The following is a 22615-nucleotide window of genomic DNA, read 5'->3' as shown; positions in this document are numbered from 1 at the left end:
TAATGTTATTTGACATAATGCCGATGTATTTGCTTACTTTTTCAAGCACACTTGGCAATAAACCTCGTTCAGCAGTGCCTTTTATCAGATAGTAAAGCGCGCAGACGTTCCATTGTAAAAAACAAAAATGTTCTCTCACCATTAGCGACTCTAGTGGGACTCAACCCACAACCTTTGAAAGCCCTTGCAACTAATGCCTAGAAGTCCAATGCGCTATCCATTGCGCCACAGAGCCCATACATCCTTGCGTGATGCTCATTTCCACAAACGCAAAACACGGTTTTCATCCAAAATGGGTCTACGTCAGTCATTCCTTGCCAACAAACTGAGAATCAAAAAGTGAAAAGAGTGCAGTTAATCTGTGTGTGCAGGGATACTTTTCCATCTCTTATTCCAATTTGTAACAGCAGCGCATTTTCTGTCATTGTAAATAATTTGCACGCCTGAATGGACAACTGTAACCCTCTCCATAGCCCGGTATACATTATATCTCAACAGGAACATCCATCTCCGTGACAATAAAACAGCAGAACCTTGGCCCATCTTCAAAGGACTCTTGGCCGCACACCTCCGACACCTCCACATGGCAGCAGAGCACCGGTTCATCACCCACCTCATCCCCCACAACACCCTGATCCACCTTATACCCTCTGGAAACCTGGACATCATCTTCTGACCCCGGCATCACCCCCCCATCCACGGCATCACCCCCCATCACTGAAGAAAGTTTGAAGAATGATTGTGTGTTTGATTTTCTGTAATTTTTTGTCTCTTCTCCCCCTGCCCTTGTGTATCCCATTCCCTTGCACTTGTGTGTGATGTTTGTCTGTACAATTATGTAAATATATGTAAATACTTGTAAGATGTTTTTGATAATAAAAGATAAAAAAAATAAAATAATGGACAACTGAGTAGTAGTAGTAGGTTTGAGATGGGCCGGTAATTATTTAGCACTGTGGCATCAAGACTGCTCTTCTTTAAGAGAGGCTTAATGACCGCAGTTTTAAGGCTCTTGGGAATATTCCAGATCCAAGCGACATGTTGACTTTTTGAGTGATTGGAGCCAACAGACTGCTCACCGTAGACTTTAAAAATCTGGTAGACAATGCATAAAGGCAGCATGTAGTGGAACTCAGACTTGTGGTGATCTCTTGGACAGTTTTGTCAGCCAAAAATGCAAAATGGGTTAACTCCAGTTGTCTAGCTGGCTGCGTGCTTGTTATCTGCAAATAATGGTATTTTTAATGTTCTGAACTGAGTCTTGCAAAGAAGACTGCAAACTCATTGCACCTGGAGAAATACAGAAACCATCAGACAAAGTAACATTTACCACACTGTAATTTGAAATGTTAACCCGCTTTGTCATTAGCAGGTCCAGAGTGTGCCCTTTGCCCTTGGTGGGGCCACTCAGGTGCGGAGTAAGACCAAAGCTTCTGAGGACAGCGCCAAGCTCTTTAGAAGAAGACGAGGTTGAGCGGGGCGTGAAGGAAGGAAGGAACAGTCACTCACGTACGGGAAACTCCTACCAAGCAGTGGCCAGCCTATAGCACACTGGGATTCTGTGGTAATTGAACCAAGTTTAGCAGTTCCTTTCATCAGTTAATAACACAAGCAGGCTTTCCTATTTACCAATGTAGATAACAGGGGTTACAACAGTGACTCTGGTGGGTCTCGAACTCACAGCCTTTGAATGCCTTTGCAACTTTTGTCTGATTCCCCTTTTTCACAAAAGAAAACAGTCATCCGAAAACGGTCTACATCAATCATTCCTTACCATCAAACTGAGAAACAAGGAGTGAAAAGAGTGCATTTACTCTGTTTATTCAGGGATACTGTTCAATCTATAATTGCAAAATAGCTCTTTCGGGTGATATGTTTTTCTGTACATGTAAACAACTGATTTGCTTGAAAGGCTATCATGAAGGCACTGCTGGGATTTACTAGACAGGCACTTTGACCAACTAAGCCACAGCGCCTCTAAAATGTTACTCCAACCTGTTTCAGGTAGATATTCAGCAAACAATGTTACCTCGTGGATTTTGCCTGCGATAGCTCTTCCAAAATAGCTTGTCGTCCCTGGGTGGGCTCGAACCACCAACCTCCCGGTTAACAGCCGAGCGCGCTGGCCAATTGCGCCACAGAGACATCCAGCCCAGTCAAAAAAATATTTGCGACTCGACAAGCCGCAACATCTTTTTTTTTTTAAAGCGAGCCAGCAACATTCGAAAGTTCAGCCCCTGTCCAATCAACTGTGTTTAATGGAGAGCGAGGGCATCAATCTTTCTACCTTTGAGCTAAATCCCCTGTACCAATGTAGCTATAAAAAAAACTGGAAGTCTTTCAATCAATCGACTCTCGCCAATTTATTGCGCACTCAATATACTGCAGTTAATCTGGATATTGAGGAAAAATTGCAAGATAATGTTATTTGACATGATGCAGATGTATTTGCTTACTTTTTCAAGCACACTTGGCAATAAACCTTGTTCAGCAGTGCCTTTTATGAGATAGTAAAGCGCGCAGACGTTCCATTGTAAAAAACAAAAATGTTCTCTCACCATTAGCGACTCTGGTGGGACTCCAACCCACAACCTTTGAAAGCCCTTGCAACTAATGCCTAGAAGTTCAATGCGCTATCCATTGCGCCACAGAGCCCATACGTCCTTGCGTGATGCTCATTTCCACAAACGCAAAACACGGTTTTCATCCAAAATGGGTCTACGTCAGTCATTCCTTGCCAACAAACTGAGAATCAAAAAGTGAAAAGAGTGCAGTTAATCTGTGTGTGCAGGGATACTTTTCCATCTCTTATTCCAATTTGTAACAGCAGCGCATTTTCTGTCATTGTAAACAATTTGCACGCCTGAATGGACAACTGTAACCCTCTCCATAGCCCGGTATACATTATATCTCAACAGGAACATCCATCTCCGTGACAATAAAACAGCAGAACCTTGGCCCATCTTCAAAGGACTCTTGGCCGCACACCTCCGACACCTCCACATGGCAGCAGAGCACCGGTTCATCACCCACCTCATCCCCCACAACACCCTGATCCACCTTATACCCTCTGGAAACCTGGACATCATCTTCTGACCCCGGCATCACCCCCCCATCCACGGCATCACCCCCCATCACTGAAGAAAGTTTGAAGAATGATTGTGTGTTTGATTTTCTGTAATTTTTTGTCTCTTCTCCCCCTGCCCTTGTGTATCCCATTCCCTTGCACTTGTGTGTGATGTTTGTCTGTACAATTATGTAAATATATGTAAATACTTGTAAGATGTTTTTGATAATAAAAGATAAAAAAAATAAAATAATGGACAACTGAGTAGTAGTAGTAGGTTTGAGATGGGCCGGTAATTATTTAGCACTGTGGCATCAAGACTGCTCTTCTTTAAGAGAGGCTTAATGACCGCAGTTTTAAGGCTCTTGGGAATATTCCAGATCCAAGCGACATGTTGACTTTTTGAGTGATTGGAGCCAACAGACTGCTCACCGTAGACTTTAAAAATCTGGTAGACAATGCATAAAGGCAGCATGTAGTGGAACTCAGACTTGTGGTGATCTCTTGGACAGTTTTGTCAGCCAAAAATGCAAAATGGGTTAACTCCAGTTGTCTAGCTGGCTGCGTGCTTGTTATCTGCAAATAATGGTATTTTTAATGTTCTGAACTGAGTCTTGCAAAGAAGACTGCAAACTCATTGCACCTGGAGAAATACAGAAACCATCAGACAAAGTAACATTTACCACACTGTAATTTGAAATGTTAACCCGCTTTGTCATTAGCAGGTCCAGAGTGTGCCCTTTGCCCTTGGTGGGGCCACTCAGGTGCGGAGTAAGACCAAAGCTTCTGAGGACAGCGCCAAGCTCTTTAGAAGAAGACGAGGTTGAGCGGGGCGTGAAGGAAGGAAGGAACAGTCACTCACGTACGGGAAACTCCTACCAAGCAGTGGCCAGCCTATAGCACACTGGGATTCTGTGGTAATTGAACCAAGTTTAGCAGTTCCTTTCATCAGTTAATAACACAAGCAGGCTTTCCTATTTACCAATGTAGATAACAGGGGTTACAACAGTGACTCTGGTGGGTCTCGAACTCACAGCCTTTGAATGCCTTTGCAACTTTTGTCTGATTCCCCTTTTTCACAAAAGAAAACAGTCATCCGAAAACGGTCTACATCAATCATTCCTTACCATCAAACTGAGAAACAAGGAGTGAAAAGAGTGCATTTACTCTGTTTATTCAGGGATACTGTTCAATCTCTAATTGCAAAATAGCTCTTTCGGGTGATATGTTTTTCTGTACATGTAAACAACTGATTTGCTTGAAAGGCTATCATGAAAGCACTGCTGGGATTTGCTAGACAGGCACTTTGACCAACTAAGCCACAGCGCCTCTAAAGTGTTACTCCAACCTGTTTCAGGTAGATATTCAGCAAACAATGTTACCCCGTGGATTTTGGCTGCGATAGCTCTTCCAAAATAGCTTCTCGTCCCTGGGTGGGCTCAAACCACCAACCTCCCGGTTAACAGCCGAGCGCGCTGGCCAATTGCGCCACAGAGACATCCAGCCCAGTCGAAAAAATATTTGCGACTTGACAAGCCGCAACATCTTTTTTTTTTTAAAGCGAGCCAGCAACATTCGAAAGTTCAGCCCCTGTCCAATCAACTGTGTTTAATGGAGAGCGAGGGCATCAATCTTTCTACCTTTGAGCTAAATCCCCTGTACCAATGTAGCTATAAAAAAAACTGGAAGTCTTTCAATCAATCGACTCTCGCCAATTTATTGCGCACTCAATATACTGCAGTTAATCTGGATATTGAGGAAAAATTGCAAGATAATGTTATTTGACATAATGCCGATGTATTTGCTTACTTTTTCAAGCACACTTGGCAATAAACCTCGTTCAGCAGTGCCTTTTATCAGATAGTAAAGCGCGCAGACGTTCCATTGTAAAAAACAAAAATGTTCTCTCACCATTAGCGACTCTAGTGGGACTCAACCCACAACCTTTGAAAGCCCTTGCAACTAATGCCTAGAAGTCCAATGCGCTATCCATTGCGCCACAGAGCCCATACATCCTTGCGTGATGCTCATTTCCACAAACGCAAAACACGGTTTTCATCCAAAATGGGTCTACGTCAGTCATTCCTTGCCAACAAACTGAGAATCAAAAAGTGAAAAGAGTGCAGTTAATCTGTGTGTGCAGGGATACTTTTCCATCTCTTATTCCAATTTGTAACAGCAGCGCATTTTCTGTCATTGTAAATAATTTGCACGCCTGAATGGACAACTGTAACCCTCTCCATAGCCCGGTATACATTATATCTCAACAGGAACATCCATCTCCGTGACAATAAAACAGCAGAACCTTGGCCCATCTTCAAAGGACTCTTGGCCGCACACCTCCGACACCTCCACATGGCAGCAGAGCACCGGTTCATCACCCACCTCATCCCCCACAACACCCTGATCCACCTTATACCCTCTGGAAACCTGGACATCATCTTCTGACCCCGGCATCACCCCCCCATCCACGGCATCACCCCCCATCACTGAAGAAAGTTTGAAGAATGATTGTGTGTTTGATTTTCTGTAATTTTTTGTCTCTTCTCCCCCTGCCCTTGTGTATCCCATTCCCTTGCACTTGTGTGTGATGTTTGTCTGTACAATTATGTAAATATATGTAAATACTTGTAAGATGTTTTTGATAATAAAAGATAAAAAAAATAAAATAATGGACAACTGAGTAGTAGTAGTAGGTTTGAGATGGGCCGGTAATTATTTAGCACTGTGGCATCAAGACTGCTCTTCTTTAAGAGAGGCTTAATGACCGCAGTTTTAAGGCTCTTGGGAATATTCCAGATCCAAGCGACATGTTGACTTTTTGAGTGATTGGAGCCAACAGACTGCTCACCGTAGACTTTAAAAATCTGGTAGACAATGCATAAAGGCAGCATGTAGTGGAACTCAGACTTGTGGTGATCTCTTGGACAGTTTTGTCAGCCAAAAATGCAAAATGGGTTAACTCCAGTTGTCTAGCTGGCTGCGTGCTTGTTATCTGCAAATAATGGTATTTTTAATGTTCTGAACTGAGTCTTGCAAAGAAGACTGCAAACTCATTGCACCTGGAGAAATACAGAAACCATCAGACAAAGTAACATTTACCACACTGTAATTTGAAATGTTAACCCGCTTTGTCATTAGCAGGTCCAGAGTGTGCCCTTTGCCCTTGGTGGGGCCACTCAGGTGCGGAGTAAGACCAAAGCTTCTGAGGACAGCGCCAAGCTCTTTAGAAGAAGACGAGGTTGAGCGGGGCGTGAAGGAAGGAAGGAACAGTCACTCACGTACGGGAAACTCCTACCAAGCAGTGGCCAGCCTATAGCACACTGGGATTCTGTGGTAATTGAACCAAGTTTAGCAGTTCCTTTCATCAGTTAATAACACAAGCAGGCTTTCCTATTTACCAATGTAGATAACAGGGGTTACAACAGTGACTCTGGTGGGTCTCGAACTCACAGCCTTTGAATGCCTTTGCAACTTTTGTCTGATTCCCCTTTTTCACAAAAGAAAACAGTCATCCGAAAACGGTCTACATCAATCATTCCTTACCATCAAACTGAGAAACAAGGAGTGAAAAGAGTGCATTTACTCTGTTTATTCAGGGATACTGTTCAATCTATAATTGCAAAATAGCTCTTTCGGGTGATATGTTTTTCTGTACATGTAAACAACTGATTTGCTTGAAAGGCTATCATGAAGGCACTGCTGGGATTTACTAGACAGGCACTTTGACCAACTAAGCCACAGCGCCTCTAAAATGTTACTCCAACCTGTTTCAGGTAGATATTCAGCAAACAATGTTACCTCGTGGATTTTGCCTGCGATAGCTCTTCCAAAATAGCTTGTCGTCCCTGGGTGGGCTCGAACCACCAACCTCCCGGTTAACAGCCGAGCGCGCTGGCCAATTGCGCCACAGAGACATCCAGCCCAGTCGAAAAAATATTTGCGACTCGACAAGCCGCAACATCTTTTTTTTTTTAAAGCGAGCCAGCAACATTCGAAAGTTCAGCCCCTGTCCAATCAACTGTGTTTAATGGAGAGCGAGGGCATCAATCTTTCTACCTTTGAGCTAAATCCCCTGTACCAATGTAGCTATAAAAAAAACTGGAAGTCTTTCAATCAATCGACTCTCGCCAATTTATTGCGCACTCAATATACTGCAGTTAATCTGGATATTGAGGAAAAATTGCAAGATAATGTTATTTGACATGATGCAGATGTATTTGCTTACTTTTTCAAGCACACTTGGCAATAAACCTTGTTCAGCAGTGCCTTTTATGAGATAGTAAAGCGCGCAGACGTTCCATTGTAAAAAACAAAAATGTTCTCTCACCATTAGCGACTCTGGTGGGACTCCAACCCACAACCTTTGAAAGCCCTTGCAACTAATGCCTAGAAGTCCAATGCGCTATCCATTGCGCCACAGAGCCCATACGTCCTTGCGTGATGCTCATTTCCACAAACGCAAAACACGGTTTTCATCCAAAATGGGTCTACGTCAGTCATTCCTTGCCAACAAACTGAGAATCAAAAAGTGAAAAGAGTGCAGTTAATCTGTGTGTGCAGGGATACTTTTCCATCTCTTATTCCAATTTGTAACAGCAGCGCATTTTCTGTCATTGTAAACAATTTGCACGCCTGAATGGACAACTGTAACCCTCTCCATAGCCCGGTATACATTATATCTCAACAGGAACATCCATCTCCGTGACAATAAAACAGCAGAACCTTGGCCCATCTTCAAAGGACTCTTGGCCGCACACCTCCGACACCTCCACATGGCAGCAGAGCACCGGTTCATCACCCACCTCGTCCCCCACAACACCCTGATCCACCTTATACCCTCTGGAAACCTGGACATCATCTTCTGACCCCGGCATCACCTCCCCCAACCACGGCATCAACCCCCATCACTGAAGAAAGTTTGGAGAATGATGGTGTGTTTGATTTTCTGTAATTTTTTGTCTCTTCTCCCCCTGCCCTTGTGTATCCCATTCCCTTGCACTTGTGTGTGATGTTTGTCTGTACAATTATGTAAATATATGTAAATACTTGTAAGATGTTTTTGATAATAAAAGATAAAAAAAAAATTAAAATAATGGACAACTGAGTAGTAGTAGTAGGTTTGAAATGGGCCGGTAATTATTTAGCACTGTGGCATCAAGACTGCTCTTCTTTAAGAGAGGCTTAATGACCGCAGTTTTAAGGCTCTTGGGAATATTCCAGATCGAAGCAACATGTTGACTTTTTGAGTGAGTGGAGCCAACAGACTGCTCACCGTAGACTTTAAAAATCTAGTAGGCAATGCATAAAGGCAGCATGTAGTGGAACTCAGACTTGTGGTGATCTCTTGGACAGTTTTGTCAGCCAAAAATGCAAAATGGGTTAACTCCAGTTGTCTAGCTGGCTGCGTGCTTGTTATCTGCAAATAATGGTATTTTTAATGTTCTGAACTGAGTCTTGCAAAGAAGACTGCAAACTCATTGCACCTGGAGAAATACAGAAACCATCAGACAAAGTAACATTTACCACACTATAATTTGAAATGTTATCCCGCTTTGTCATTAGCAGGTCCAGAGTGTGCCCTTTGCCCTTGGTGGGGCCACTCAGGTGCTGAGTAAGACCAAAGCTTCTGAGGACAGCGCCAAGCTCTTTAGAAGAAGACGAGGTTGAGCGGGGCGTGAAGGAAGGAAGGAACAGTCACTCACGTACGGGAAACTCCTACCAAGCAGTGGCCAGCATATAGCACACTGGGATTCTGTGGTAATTGAACCAAGTTTAGCAGTTCCTTTCATCAGTTAATAACACAAGCAGGCTTTCCTATTTACCAATGTAGATAACAGGGGTTACAACAGTGACTCTGGTGGGTCTCGAACTCACAGCCTTTGAATGCCTTTGCAACTTTTGTCTGATTCCCCTTTTTCACAAAAGCAAAACAGTCATCCGAAAACGGTCTACATCAATCATTCCTTACCCTCAAACTGAGAAACAAGGAGTGAAAAGAGTGCATTTACTCTGTTTATTCAGGGATACTGTTCAATCTATAATTGCAAAATAGCTCTTTGGGGTGATATGTTTTTCTGTACATGTAAACAACTGATTTGCTTGAAAGGCTATCATGAAGGCACTGCTGGGATTTACTAGACAGGCACTTTGACCAACTAAGCCACAGCGCCTCTAAAATGTTACTCCAACCTGTTTCAGGTAGATATTCAGCAAACAATGTTACCTCGTGGATTTTGCCTGCGATAGCTCTTCCAAAATAGCTTGTCGTCCCTGGGTGGGCTCGAACCACCAACCTCCCGGTTAACAGCCAAGCGCGCTGGCCAATTGCGCCACAGAGACATCCAGCCCAGTCGAAAAAATATTTGCAACTTGACAAGCCGCAACATCTTTTTTTTTTTAAAGCGAGCCAGCAACATTCGAAAGTTCAGCCCCTGTCCAATCAACTGTGTTTAATGGAGAGCGAGGGCATCAATCTTTCTACCTTTGAGCTAAATCCCCTGTACCAATGTAGCTATAAAAAAAATGGAAGTCTTTCAATCAATCGACTCTCACCAATTTATTGCGCACTCAATATACTGCAGTTAATCTGGATATTGAGGAAAAATTGCAAGATAATGTTATTTGACATAATGCCGATGTATTTGCTTACTTTTTCAAGCACACTTGGCAATAAACCTCGTTCAGCAGTGCCTTTTATCAGATAGTAAAGCGCGCAGACGTTCCATTGTAAAAAACAAAAATGTTCTCTCACCATTAGCGACTCTAGTGGGACTCAACCCACAACCTTTGAAAGCCCTTGCAACTAATGCCTAGAAGTCCAATGCGCTATCCATTGCGCCACAGAGCCCATACATCCTTGCGTGATGCTCATTTCCACAAACGCAAAACACGGTTTTCATCCAAAATGGGTCTACGTCAGTCATTCCTTGCCAACAAACTGAGAATCAAAAAGTGAAAAGAGTGCAGTTAATCTGTGTGTGCAGGGATACTTTTCCATCTCTTATTCCAATTTGTAACAGCAGCGCATTTTCTGTCATTGTAAATAATTTGCACGCCTGAATGGACAACTGTAACCCTCTCCATAGCCCGGTATACATTATATCTCAACAGGAACATCCATCTCCGTGACAATAAAACAGCAGAACCTTGGCCCATCTTCAAAGGACTCTTGGCCGCACACCTCCGACACCTCCACATGGCAGCAGAGCACCGGTTCATCACCCACCTCATCCCCCACAACACCCTGATCCACCTTATACCCTCTGGAAACCTGGACATCATCTTCTGACCCCGGCATCACCCCCCCATCCACGGCATCACCCCCCATCACTGAAGAAAGTTTGAAGAATGATTGTGTGTTTGATTTTCTGTAATTTTTTGTCTCTTCTCCCCCTGCCCTTGTGTATCCCATTCCCTTGCACTTGTGTGTGATGTTTGTCTGTACAATTATGTAAATATATGTAAATACTTGTAAGATGTTTTTGATAATAAAAGATAAAAAAAATAAAATAATGGACAACTGAGTAGTAGTAGTAGGTTTGAGATGGGCCGGTAATTATTTAGCACTGTGGCATCAAGACTGCTCTTCTTTAAGAGAGGCTTAATGACCGCAGTTTTAAGGCTCTTGGGAATATTCCAGATCCAAGCGACATGTTGACTTTTTGAGTGATTGGAGCCAACAGACTGCTCACCGTAGACTTTAAAAATCTGGTAGACAATGCATAAAGGCAGCATGTAGTGGAACTCAGACTTGTGGTGATCTCTTGGACAGTTTTGTCAGCCAAAAATGCAAAATGGGTTAACTCCAGTTGTCTAGCTGGCTGCGTGCTTGTTATCTGCAAATAATGGTATTTTTAATGTTCTGAACTGAGTCTTGCAAAGAAGACTGCAAACTCATTGCACCTGGAGAAATACAGAAACCATCAGACAAAGTAACATTTACCACACTGTAATTTGAAATGTTAACCCGCTTTGTCATTAGCAGGTCCAGAGTGTGCCCTTTGCCCTTGGTGGGGCCACTCAGGTGCGGAGTAAGACCAAAGCTTCTGAGGACAGCGCCAAGCTCTTTAGAAGAAGACGAGGTTGAGCGGGGCGTGAAGGAAGGAAGGAACAGTCACTCACGTACGGGAAACTCCTACCAAGCAGTGGCCAGCCTATAGCACACTGGGATTCTGTGGTAATTGAACCAAGTTTAGCAGTTCCTTTCATCAGTTAATAACACAAGCAGGCTTTCCTATTTACCAATGTAGATAACAGGGGTTACAACAGTGACTCTGGTGGGTCTCGAACTCACAGCCTTTGAATGCCTTTGCAACTTTTGTCTGATTCCCCTTTTTCACAAAAGAAAACAGTCATCCGAAAACGGTCTACATCAATCATTCCTTACCATCAAACTGAGAAACAAGGAGTGAAAAGAGTGCATTTACTCTGTTTATTCAGGGATACTGTTCAATCTCTAATTGCAAAATAGCTCTTTCGGGTGATATGTTTTTCTGTACATGTAAACAACTGATTTGCTTGAAAGGCTATCATGAAGGCACTGCTGGGATTTACTAGACAGGCACTTTGACCAACTAAGCCACAGCGCCTCTAAAATGTTACTCCAACCTGTTTCAGGTAGATATTCAGCAAACAATGTTACCTCGTGGATTTTGCCTGCGATAGCTCTTCCAAAATAGCTTGTCGTCCCTGGGTGGGCTCGAACCACCAACCTCCCGGTTAACAGCCGAGCGCGCTGGCCAATTGCGCCACAGAGACATCCAGCCCAGTCGAAAAAATATTTGCGACTCGACAAGCCGCAACATCTTTTTTTTTTTAAAGCGAGCCAGCAACATTCGAAAGTTCAGCCCCTGTCCAATCAACTGTGTTTAATGGAGAGCGAGGGCATCAATCTTTCTACCTTTGAGCTAAATCCCCTGTACCAATGTAGCTATAAAAAAAACTGGAAGTCTTTCAATCAATCGACTCTCGCCAATTTATTGCGCACTCAATATACTGCAGTTAATCTGGATATTGAGGAAAAATTGCAAGATAATGTTATTTGACATGATGCAGATGTATTTGCTTACTTTTTCAAGCACACTTGGCAATAAACCTTGTTCAGCAGTGCCTTTTATGAGATAGTAAAGCGCGCAGACGTTCCATTGTAAAAAACAAAAATGTTCTCTCACCATTAGCGACTCTGGTGGGACTCCAACCCACAACCTTTGAAAGCCCTTGCAACTAATGCCTAGAAGTCCAATGCGCTATCCATTGCGCCACAGAGCCCATACGTCCTTGCGTGATGCTCATTTCCACAAACGCAAAACACGGTTTTCATCCAAAATGGGTCTACGTCAGTCATTCCTTGCCAACAAACTGAGAATCAAAAAGTGAAAAGAGTGCAGTTAATCTGTGTGTGCAGGGATACTTTTCCATCTCTTATTCCAATTTGTAACAGCAGCGCATTTTCTGTCATTGTAAACAATTTGCACGCCTGAATGGACAACTGTAACCCTCTCCATAGCCCGGTATACATTATATCTCAACAGGAACATCCATCTCCGTGACAATAAAACAGCAGAACCTTGGCCCATCTTCAAAGGACTCTTGGCCGCACACCTCCGACACCTCCACATGGCAGCAGAGCACCGGTTCATCACCCACCTCGTCCCCCACAACACCCTGATCCACCTTATACCCTCTGGAAACCTGGACATCATCTTCTGACCCCGGCATCACCTCCCCCAACCACGGCATCAACCCCCATCACTGAAGAAAGTTTGTAGAATGATGGTGTGTTTGATTTTCTGTAATTTTTTGTCTCTTCTCCCCCTGCCCTTGTGTATCCCATTCCCTTGCACTTGTGTGTGATGTTTGTCTGTACAATTATGTAAATATATGTAAATACTTGTAAGATGTTTTTGATAATAAAAGATAAAAAAAAAATTAAAATAATGGACAACTGAGTAGTAGTAGTAGGTTTGAAATGGGCCGGTAATTATTTAGCACTGTGGCATCAAGACTGCTCTTCTTTAAGAGAGGCTTAATGACCGCAGTTTTAAGGCTCTTGGGAATATTCCAGATCGAAGCAACATGTTGACTTTTTGAGTGAGTGGAGCCAACAGACTGCTCACCGTAGACTTTAAAAATCTAGTAGGCAATGCATAAAGGCAGCATGTAGTGGAACTCAGACTTGTGGTGATCTCTTGGACAGTTTTGTCAGCCAAAAATGCAAAATGGGTTAACTCCAGTTGTCTAGCTGGCTGCGTGCTTGTTATCTGCAAATAATGGTATTTTTAATGTTCTGAACTGAGTCTTGCAAAGAAGACTGCAAACTCATTGCACCTGGAGAAATACAGAAACCATCAGACAAAGTAACATTTACCACACTGTAATTTGAAATGTTAACCCGCTTTGTCATTAGCAGGTCCAGAGTGTGCCCTTTGCCCTTGGTGGGGCCACTCAGGTGCTGAGTAAGACCAAAGCTTCTGAGGACAGCGCCAAGCTCTTTAGAAGAAGACGAGGTTGAGCGGGGCGTGAAGGAAGGAAGGAACAGTCACTCACGTACGGGAAACTCCTACCAAGCAGTGGCCAGCATATAGCACACTGGGATTCTGTGGTAATTGAACCAAGTTTAGCAGTTCCTTTCATCAGTTAATAACACAAGCAGGCTTTCCTATTTACCAATGTAGATAACAGGGGTTACAACAGTGACTCTGGTGGGTCTCGAACTCACAGCCTTTGAATGCCTTTGCAACTTTTGTCTGATTCCCCTTTTTCACAAAAGCAAAACAGTAATCCGAAAACGGTCTACATCAATCATTCCTTACCATCAAACTGAGAAACAAGGAGTGAAAAGAGTGCATTTACTCTGTTTATTCAGGGATACTGTTCAATCTATAATTGCAAAATAGCTCTTTCAGGTGATATGTTTTTCTGTACATGTAAACAACTGATTTGCTTGAAAGGCTATCATGAAGGCACTGCTGGGATTTACTAGACAGGCACTTTGACCAACTAAGCCACAGCGCCTCTAAAATGTTACTCCAACCTGTTTCAGGTAGATATTCAGCAAACAATGTTACCTCGTGGATTTTGCCTGCGATAGCTCTTCCAAAATAGCTTGTCGTCCCTGGGTGGGCTCGAACCACCAACCTCCCGGTTAACAGCCGAGCGCGCTGGCCAATTGCGCCACAGAGACATCCAGCCCAGTCGAAAAAATATTTGCGACTTGACAAGCCGCAACATCTTTTTTTTTTTAAAGCGAGCCAGCAACATTCGAAAGTTCAGCCCCTGTCCAATCAACTGTGTTTAATGGAGAGCGAGGGCATCAATCTTTCTACCTTTGAGCTAAATCCCCTGTACCAATGTAGCTATAAAAAAAACTGGAAGTCTTTCAATCAATCGACTCTCGCCAATTTATTGCGCACTCAATATACTGCAGTTAATCTGGATATTGAGGAAAAATTGCAAGATAATGTTATTTGACATAATGCCGATGTATTTGCTTACTTTTTCAAGCACACTTGGCAATAAACCTCGTTCAGCAGTGCCTTTTATCAGATAGTAAAGCGCGCAGACGTTCCATTGTAAAAAACAAAAATGTTCTCTCACCATTAGCGACTCTAGTGGGACTCAACCCACAACCTTTGAAAGCCCTTGCAACTAATGCCAAGAAGTCCAATGCGCTATCCATTGCGCCACAGAGCCCATACATCCTTGCGTGATGCTCATTTCCACAAACGCAAAACACGGTTTTCATCCAAAATGGGTCTACGTCAGTCATTCCTTGCCAACAAACTGAGAATCAAAAAGTGAAAAGAGTGCAGTTAATCTGTGTGTGCAGGGATACTTTTCCATCTCTTATTCCAATTTGTAACAGCAGCGCATTTTCTGTCATTGTAAATAATTTGCACGCCTGAATGGACAACTGTAACCCTCTCCATAGCCCGGTATACATTATATCTCAACAGGAACATCCATCTCCGTGACAATAAAACAGCAGAACCTTGGCCCATCTTCAAAGGACTCTTGGCCGCACACCTCCGACACCTCCACATGGCAGCAGAGCACCGGTTCATCACCCACCTCATCCCCCACAACACCCTGATCCACCTTATACCCTCTGGAAACCTGGACATCATCTTCTGACCCCGGCATCACCCCCCCATCCACGGCATCACCCCCCATCACTGAAGAAAGTTTGAAGAATGATTGTGTGTTTGATTTTCTGTAATTTTTTGTCTCTTCTCCCCCTGCCCTTGTGTATCCCATTCCCTTGCACTTGTGTGTGATGTTTGTCTGTACAATTATGTAAATATATGTAAATACTTGTAAGATGTTTTTGATAATAAAAGATAAAAAAAATAAAATAATGGACAACTGAGTAGTAGTAGTAGGTTTGAGATGGGCCGGTAATTATTTAGCACTGTGGCATCAAGACTGCTCTTCTTTAAGAGAGGCTTAATGACCGCAGTTTTAAGGCTCTTGGGAATATTCCAGATCCAAGCGACATGTTGACTTTTTGAGTGATTGGAGCCAACAGACTGCTCACCGTAGACTTTAAAAATCTGGTAGACAATGCATAAAGGCAGCATGTAGTGGAACTCAGACTTGTGGTGATCTCTTGGACAGTTTTGTCAGCCAAAAATGCAAAATGGGTTAACTCCAGTTGTCTAGCTGGCTGCGTGCTTGTTATCTGCAAATAATGGTATTTTTAATGTTCTGAACTGAGTCTTGCAAAGAAGACTGCAAACTCATTGCACCTGGAGAAATACAGAAACCATCAGACAAAGTAAAATTTACCACACTGTAATTTGAAATGTTAACCCGCTTTGTCATTAGCAGGTCCAGAGTGTGCCCTTTGCCCTTGGTGGGGCCACTCAGGTGCGGAGTAAGACCAAAGCTTCTGAGGACAGCGCCAAGCTCTTTAGAAGAAGACGAGGTTGAGCGGGGCGTGAAGGAAGGAAGGAACAGTCACTCACGTACGGGAAACTCCTACCAAGCAGTGGCCAGCCTATAGCACACTGGGATTCTGTGGTAATTGAACCAAGTTTAGCAGTTCCTTTCATCAGTTAATAACACAAGCAGGCTTTCCTATTTACCAATGTAGATAACAGGGGTTACAACAGTGACTCTGGTGGGTCTCGAACTCACAGCCTTTGAATGCCTTTGCAACTTTTGTCTGATTCCCCTTTTTCACAAAAGAAAACAGTCATCCGAAAACGGTCTACATCAATCATTCCTTACCATCAAACTGAGAAACAAGGAGTGAAAAGAGTGCATTTACTCTGTTTATTCAGGGATACTGTTCAATCTCTAATTGCAAAATAGCTCTTTCGGGTGATATGTTTTTCTGTACATGTAAACAACTGATTTGCTTGAAAGGCTATCATGAAGGCACTGCTGGGATTTACTAGACAGGCACTTTGACCAACTAAGCCACAGCGCCTCTAAAATGTTACTCCAACCTGTTTCAGGTAGATATTCAGCAAACAATGTTACCTCGTGGATTTTGCCTGCGATAGCTCTTCCAAAATAGCTTGTCGTCCCTGGGTGGGCTCGAACCACCAACCTCCCGGTTAACAGCCGAGCGCGCTGGCCAATTGCGCCACAGAGACATCCAGCCCAGTCGAAAAAATATTTGCGACTCGACAAGCCGCAACATCTTTTTTTTTTTAAAGCGAACCAGCAACATTCGAAAGTTCAGCCCCTGTCCAATCAACTGTGTTTAATGGAGAGCGAGGGCATCAATCTTTCTACCTTTGAGCTAAATCCCCTGTACCAATGTAACTATAAAAAAAACTGGAAGTCTTTCAATCAATCGACTCTCGCCAATTTATTGCGCACTCAATATACTGCAGTTAATCTGGATATTGAGGAAAAATTGCAAGATAATGTTATTTGACATGATGCAGATGTATTTGCTTACTTTTTCAAGCACACTTGGCAATAAACCTTGTTCAGCAGTGCCTTTTATGAGATAGTAAAGCGCGCAGACGTTCCATTGTAAAAAACAAAAATTTTCTCTCACCATTAGCGACTCTGGTGGGACTCCAACCCACAACCTTTGAAAGCCCTTGCAACTAATGCCTAGAAGTCCAATGCGCTATCCATTGCGCCACAGAGCCCATACGTCCTTGCGTGATGCTCATTTCCACAAACGCAAAACACGGTTTTCATCCAAAATGGGTCTACGTCAGTCATTCCTTGCCAACAAACTGAGAATCAAAAAGTGAAAAGAGTGCAGTTAATCTGTGTGTGCAGGGATACTTTTCCATCTCTTATTCCAATTTGTAACAGCAGCGCATTTTCTGTCATTGTAAACAATTTGCAAGCCTGAATGGACAACTGTAACCCTCTCCATAGCCCGGTATACATTATATCTCAACAGGAACATCCATCTCCGTGACAATAAAACAGCAGAACCTTGGCCCATCTTCAAAGGACTCTTGGCCGCACACCTCCGACACCTCCACATGGCAGCAGAGCACCGGTTCATCACCCACCTCGTCCCCCACAACACCCTGATCCACCTTATACCCTCTGGAAACCTGGACATCATCTTCTGACCCCGGCATCACCTCCCCCAACCACGGCATCAACCCCCATCACTGAAGAAAGTTTGGAGAATGATGGTGTGTTTGATTTTCTGTAATTTTTTGTCTCTTCTCCCCCTGCCCTTGTGTATCCCATTCCCTTGCACTTGTGTGTGATGTTTGTCTGTACAATTATGTAAATATATGTAAATACTTGTAAGATGTTTTTGATAATAAAAGATAAAAAAAATAAAATAATGGACAACTGAGTAGTAGTAGTAGGTTTGAGATGGGCCGGTAATTATTTAGCACTGTGGCATCAAGACTGCTCTTCTTTAAGAGAGGCTTAATGACCGCAGTTTTAAGGCTCTTGGGAATATTCCAGATCCAAGCGACATGTTGACTTTTTGAGTGATTGGAGCCAACAGACTGCTCACCGTAGACTTTAAAAATCTGGTAGACAATGCATAAAGGCAGCATGTAGTGGAACTCAGACTTGTGGTGATCTCTTGGACAGTTTTGTCAGCCAAAAATGCAAAATGGGTTAACTCCAGTTGTCTAGCTGGCTGCGTGCTTGTTATCTGCAAATAATGGTATTTTTAATGTTCTGAACTGAGTCTTGCAAAGAAGACTGCAAACTCATTGCACCTGGAGAAATACAGAAACCATCAGACAAAGTAACATTTACCACACTGTAATTTGAAATGTTAACCCGCTTTGTCATTAGCAGGTCCAGAGTGTGCCCTTTGCCCTTGGTGGGGCCACTCAGGTGCGGAGTAAGACCAAAGCTTCTGAGGACAGCGCCAAGCTCTTTAGAAGAAGACGAGGTTGAGCGGGGCGTGAAGGAAGGAAGGAACAGTCACTCACGTACGGGAAACTCCTACCAAGCAGTGGCCAGCCTATAGCACACTGGGATTCTGTGGTAATTGAACCAAGTTTAGCAGTTCCTTTCATCAGTTAATAACACAAGCAGGCTTTCCTATTTACCAATGTAGATAACAGGGGTTACAACAGTGACTCTGGTGGGTCTCGAACTCACAGCCTTTGAATGCCTTTGCAACTTTTGTCTGATTCCCCTTTTTCACAAAAGAAAACAGTCATCCGAAAACGGTCTACATCAATCATTCCTTACCATCAAACTGAGAAACAAGGAGTGAAAAGAGTGCATTTACTCTGTTTATTCAGGGATACTGTTCAATCTCTAATTGCAAAATAGCTCTTTCGGGTGATATGTTTTTCTGTACATGTAAACAACTGATTTGCTTGAAAGGCTATCATGAAGGCACTGCTGGGATTTACTAGACAGGCACTTTGACCAACTAAGCCACAGCGCCTCTAAAATGTTACTCCAACCTGTTTCAGGTAGATATTCAGCAAACAATGTTACCTCGTGGATTTTGCCTGCGATAGCTCTTCCAAAATAGCTTGTCGTCCCTGGGTGGGCTCGAACCACCAACCTCCCGGTTAAAAGCCGAGCGCGCTGGCCAATTGCGCCACAGAGACATCCAGCCCAGTCGAAAAAATATTTGCGACTCGACAAGCCGCAACATCTTTTTTTTTTTAAAGCGAGCCAGCAACATTCGAAAGTTCAGCCCCTGTCCAATCAACTGTGTTTAATGGAGAGCGAGGGCATCAATCTTTCTACCTTTGAGCTAAATCCCCTGTACCAATGTAACTATAAAAAAAACTGGAAGTCTTTCAATCAATCGACTCTCGCCAATTTATTGCGCACTCAATATACTGCAGTTAATCTGGATATTGAGGAAAAATTGCAAGATAATGTTATTTGACATGATGCAGATGTATTTGCTTACTTTTTCAAGCACACTTGGCAATAAACCTTGTTCAGCAGTGCCTTTTATGAGATAGTAAAGCGCGCAGACGTTCCATTGTAAAAAACAAAAATTTTCTCTCACCATTAGCGACTCTGGTGGGACTCCAACCCACAACCTTTGAAAGCCCTTGCAACTAATGCCTAGAAGTCCAATGCGCTATCCATTGCGCCACAGAGCCCATACGTCCTTGCGTGATGCTCATTTCCACAAACGCAAAACACGGTTTTCATCCAAAATGGGTCTACGTCAGTCATTCCTTGCCAACAAACTGAGAATCAAAAAGTGAAAAGAGTGCAGTTAATCTGTGTGTGCAGGGATACTTTTCCATCTCTTATTCCAATTTGTAACAGCAGCGCATTTTCTGTCATTGTAAACAATTTGCAAGCCTGAATGGACAACTGTAACCCTCTCCATAGCCCGGTATACATTATATCTCAACAGGAACATCCATCTCCGTGACAATAAAACAGCAGAACCTTGGCCCATCTTCAAAGGACTCTTGGCCGCACACCTCCGACACCTCCACATGGCAGCAGAGCACCGGTTCATCACCCACCTCGTCCCCCACAACACCCTGATCCACCTTATACCCTCTGGAAACCTGGACATCATCTTCTGACCCCGGCATCACCTCCCCCAACCACGGCATCAACCCCCATCACTGAAGAAAGTTTGGAGAATGATGGTGTGTTTGATTTTCTGTAATTTTTTGTCTCTTCTCCCCCTGCCCTTGTGTATCCCATTCCCTTGCACTTGTGTGTGATGTTTGTCTGTACAATTATGTAAATATATGTAAATACTTGTAAGATGTTTTTGATAATAAAAGATAAAAAAAATAAAATAATGGACAACTGAGTAGTAGTAGTAGGTTTGAGATGGGCCGGTAATTATTTAGCACTGTGGCATCAAGACTGCTCTTCTTTAAGAGAGGCTTAATGACCGCAGTTTTAAGGCTCTTGGGAATATTCCAGATCCAAGCGACATGTTGACTTTTTGAGTGATTGGAGCCAACAGACTGCTCACCGTAGACTTTAAAAATCTGGTAGACAATGCATAAAGGCAGCATGTAGTGGAACTCAGACTTGTGGTGATCTCTTGGACAGTTTTGTCAGCCAAAAATGCAAAATGGGTTAACTCCAGTTGTCTAGCTGGCTGCGTGCTTGTTATCTGCAAATAATGGTATTTTTAATGTTCTGAACTGAGTCTTGCAAAGAAGACTGCAAACTCATTGCACCTGGAGAAATACAGAAACCATCAGACAAAGTAACATTTACCACACTGTAATTTGAAATGTTAACCCGCTTTGTCATTAGCAGGTCCAGAGTGTGCCCTTTGCCCTTGGTGGGGCCACTCAGGTGCGGAGTAAGACCAAAGCTTCTGAGGACAGCGCCAAGCTCTTTAGAAGAAGACGAGGTTGAGCGGGGCGTGAAGGAAGGAAGGAAGGAACAGTCACTCACGTACGGGAAACTCCTACCAAGCAGTGGCCAGCCTATAGCACACTGGGATTCTGTGGTAATTGAACCAAGTTTAGCAGTTCCTTTCATCAGTTAATAACACAAGCAGGCTTTCCTATTTACCAATGTAGATAACAGGGGTTACAACAGTGACTCTGGTGGGTCTCGAACTCACAGCCTTTGAATGCCTTTGCAACTTTTGTCTGATTCCCCTTTTTCACAAAAGAAAACAGTCATCCGAAAACGGTCTACATCAATCATTCCTTACCATCAAACTGAGAAACAAGGAGTGAAAAGAGTGCATTTACTCTGTTTATTCAGGGATACTGTTCAATCTCTAATTGCAAAATAGCTCTTTCGGGTGATATGTTTTTCTGTACATGTAAACAACTGATTTGCTTGAAAGGCTATCATGAAGGCACTGCTGGGATTTACTAGACAGGCACTTTGACCAACTAAGCCACAGCGCCTCTAAAATGTTACTCCAACCTGTTTCAGGTAGATATTCAGCAAACAATGTTACCTCGTGGATTTTGCCTGCGATAGCTCTTCCAAAATAGCTTGTCGTCCCTGGGTGGGCTCGAACCACCAACCTCCCGGTTAACAGCCGAGCGCGCTGGCCAATTGCGCCACAGAGACATCCAGCCCAGTCGAAAAAATATTTGCGACTCGACAAGCCGCAACATCTTTTTTTTTTTAAAGCGAGCCAGCAACATTCGAAAGTTCAGCCCCTGTCCAATCAACTGTGTTTAATGGAGAGCGAGGGCATCAATCTTTCTACCTTTGAGCTAAATCCCCTGTACCAATGTAACTATAAAAAAAACTGGAAGTCTTTCAATCAATCGACTCTCGCCAATTTATTGCGCACTCAATATACTGCAGTTAATCTGGATATTGAGGAAAAATTGCAAGATAATGTTATTTGACATGATGCAGATGTATTTGCTTACTTTTTCAAGCACACTTGGCAATAAACCTTGTTCAGCAGTGCCTTTTATGAGATAGTAAAGCGCGCAGACGTTCCATTGTAAAAAACAAAAATTTTCTCTCACCATTAGCGACTCTGGTGGGACTCCAACCCACAACCTTTGAAAGCCCTTGCAACTAATGCCTAGAAGTCCAATGCGCTATCCATTGCGCCACAGAGCCCATACGTCCTTGCGTGATGCTCATTTCCACAAACGCAAAACACGGTTTTCATCCAAAATGGGTCTACGTCAGTCATTCCTTGCCAACAAACTGAGAATCAAAAAGTGAAAAGAGTGCAGTTAATCTGTGTGTGCAGGGATACTTTTCCATCTCTTATTCCAATTTGTAACAGCAGCGCATTTTCTGTCATTGTAAACAATTTGCAAGCCTGAATGGACAACTGTAACCCTCTCCATAGCCCGGTATACATTATATCTCAACAGGAACATCCATCTCCGTGACAATAAAACAGCAGAACCTTGGCCCATCTTCAAAGGACTCTTGGCCGCACACCTCCGACACCTCCACATGGCAGCAGAGCACCGGTTCATCACCCACCTCGTCCCCCACAACACCCTGATCCACCTTATACCCTCTGGAAACCTGGACATCATCTTCTGACCCCGGCATCACCTCCCCCAACCACGGCATCAACCCCCATCACTGAAGAAAGTTTGGAGAATGATGGTGTGTTTGATTTTCTGTAATTTTTTGTCTCTTCTCCCCCTGCCCTTGTGTATCCCATTCCCTTGCACTTGTGTGTGATGT

General features: G+C 43.4%; 12 non-coding genes across 12 annotated transcripts; all 12 read right to left on the bottom strand.

The window, feature by feature from the left end:
* Positions 1-2071: 2071 nt before the first annotated feature.
* Positions 2072-2145, bottom strand: trnan-guu (transfer RNA asparagine (anticodon GUU)). The gene has a single exon. It is a non-coding gene; the product is annotated as a tRNA-Asn (tRNA).
* Positions 2146-2564: 419 nt separating this feature from the next.
* trnar-ucu (transfer RNA arginine (anticodon UCU)) lies at positions 2565-2655 on the bottom strand. The gene is given in 2 exon segments: positions 2565-2600; positions 2619-2655. It is a non-coding gene; the product is annotated as a tRNA-Arg (tRNA).
* A 4255-nt stretch (positions 2656-6910) lies between these two features.
* On the bottom strand, positions 6911-6984 carry trnan-guu (transfer RNA asparagine (anticodon GUU)). The gene has a single exon. It is a non-coding gene; the product is annotated as a tRNA-Asn (tRNA).
* A 419-nt stretch (positions 6985-7403) lies between these two features.
* Positions 7404-7494, bottom strand: trnar-ucu (transfer RNA arginine (anticodon UCU)). Its single transcript is given in 2 exon segments — positions 7404-7439; positions 7458-7494. It is a non-coding gene; the product is annotated as a tRNA-Arg (tRNA).
* Positions 7495-11753: 4259 nt separating this feature from the next.
* Positions 11754-11827, bottom strand: trnan-guu (transfer RNA asparagine (anticodon GUU)). Its single transcript has one exon. It is a non-coding gene; the product is annotated as a tRNA-Asn (tRNA).
* Positions 11828-12246: 419 nt separating this feature from the next.
* Positions 12247-12337, bottom strand: trnar-ucu (transfer RNA arginine (anticodon UCU)). The gene is given in 2 exon segments: positions 12247-12282; positions 12301-12337. It is a non-coding gene; the product is annotated as a tRNA-Arg (tRNA).
* A 1841-nt stretch (positions 12338-14178) lies between these two features.
* On the bottom strand, positions 14179-14252 carry trnan-guu (transfer RNA asparagine (anticodon GUU)). Its single transcript has one exon. It is a non-coding gene; the product is annotated as a tRNA-Asn (tRNA).
* A 2345-nt stretch (positions 14253-16597) lies between these two features.
* On the bottom strand, positions 16598-16671 carry trnan-guu (transfer RNA asparagine (anticodon GUU)). Its single transcript has one exon. It is a non-coding gene; the product is annotated as a tRNA-Asn (tRNA).
* Positions 16672-17090: 419 nt separating this feature from the next.
* Positions 17091-17181, bottom strand: trnar-ucu (transfer RNA arginine (anticodon UCU)). The gene is given in 2 exon segments: positions 17091-17126; positions 17145-17181. It is a non-coding gene; the product is annotated as a tRNA-Arg (tRNA).
* A 2330-nt stretch (positions 17182-19511) lies between these two features.
* On the bottom strand, positions 19512-19602 carry trnar-ucu (transfer RNA arginine (anticodon UCU)). Its single transcript is given in 2 exon segments — positions 19512-19547; positions 19566-19602. It is a non-coding gene; the product is annotated as a tRNA-Arg (tRNA).
* Positions 19603-21443: 1841 nt separating this feature from the next.
* Positions 21444-21517, bottom strand: trnan-guu (transfer RNA asparagine (anticodon GUU)). The gene has a single exon. It is a non-coding gene; the product is annotated as a tRNA-Asn (tRNA).
* A 419-nt stretch (positions 21518-21936) lies between these two features.
* trnar-ucu (transfer RNA arginine (anticodon UCU)) lies at positions 21937-22027 on the bottom strand. Its single transcript is given in 2 exon segments — positions 21937-21972; positions 21991-22027. It is a non-coding gene; the product is annotated as a tRNA-Arg (tRNA).
* Between the last annotated feature and the right edge of the window lie 588 nt (positions 22028-22615).

The sequence above is a fragment of the Eucyclogobius newberryi genome, unplaced genomic scaffold (assembly GCF_026437365.1).
Source record: "Eucyclogobius newberryi isolate DKJ021-1_F unplaced genomic scaffold, fEucNew1.0.hap1 SCAF_41, whole genome shotgun sequence".
Classification (NCBI taxonomy): domain Eukaryota; kingdom Metazoa; phylum Chordata; class Actinopteri; order Gobiiformes; family Gobiidae; genus Eucyclogobius; species Eucyclogobius newberryi.
Note: the sequence above shows the minus strand (reverse complement) of the source record. Positions and strands in the feature narration are given on the sequence as shown.